General features: G+C 30.6%; 1 protein-coding gene across 4 annotated transcripts in view; it reads left to right on the top strand.

Annotated features, from left to right (window-relative positions):
* Nucleotides 1–866, top strand: part of LOC106872232 (protein split ends) — a 126,298-nt gene that overhangs the window by 123,741 nt on the left and 1,691 nt on the right. The gene's annotated exons all lie outside the window — the stretch shown is intronic.

The following is an 866-nucleotide window of genomic DNA, read 5'->3' as shown; positions in this document are numbered from 1 at the left end:
AAAAAAAAAAAAAAAAAAAAAACTTCGTTGTCCAACCCTGATCTGAATGGCTCTCCCCTTTTCCCCTACCCCTATCTCAGTCTCAAGCTGCTATTTTCTTATTAACAACTTTTCACAAAGTGTCACCAGGCTCAAGTGTTTTACAAGCATCTCTTTTCTGCTGATTGCTTTCTTTGCCTGCCATTCTGTCTCTTCAATATATACAGATATATGTTCAAGACCTGCCTTTAACAGAAATGTCTTAGATAAGCTCTTATATTACATAATCTTTAACGACAATGGCAGTGGCATGATATTACCAAACACTTGAGGACAACAATGGATTCCTTGCAGTTTACCTTTTGTTACAATTATTATTGTTTTCCCCAGTCAGTAGCACTTGATAGAGAAACATTTGTATTGTTTTACTGTATTTTTTCCCCTTTCTCTTGATTAACTTAAGAATAATTAACATTTTAAGTTCATTAAGAAAGAGAAAAACTTTAAGAGGGAAAAGAAAAAAACTTCAAACAAATTTTGTATTCTATAGCATTTTAAAAGTAAAATAAAAGACATATTTGTGGGTTTTATTTTCTTTTAATTAAACTACAAATATCTTTGTTGCTTACATTTATGATATCTATAGATTTCTGAAAGATATTTTTTCTTTAAATTTGATTTGAATGGTTTCCCATAAGTTTTATCTAATCTGAAAATAAACTGATGAAGGAGACTAAATTGTTCTTGTTTCCCCTCCATCTCCACCTCTGAGTTACCTGTTTGTCTGGTATCCTTACCTGAGTTCAGTTCCCAATGAATCTTCTAGAATGTTTTTCAACTATGCCTTTTTTATATGTAAATATTCTTTGCATATATGTTCATATATA

Source organism: Octopus bimaculoides, chromosome 26 (genome assembly GCF_001194135.2).
Source record: "Octopus bimaculoides isolate UCB-OBI-ISO-001 chromosome 26, ASM119413v2, whole genome shotgun sequence".
Lineage (NCBI taxonomy): Eukaryota > Metazoa > Mollusca > Cephalopoda > Octopoda > Octopodidae > Octopus > Octopus bimaculoides.
The sequence above is the reverse complement of the archived record's forward strand: the minus strand, read 5'-3'. Positions and strand labels throughout refer to the sequence as shown.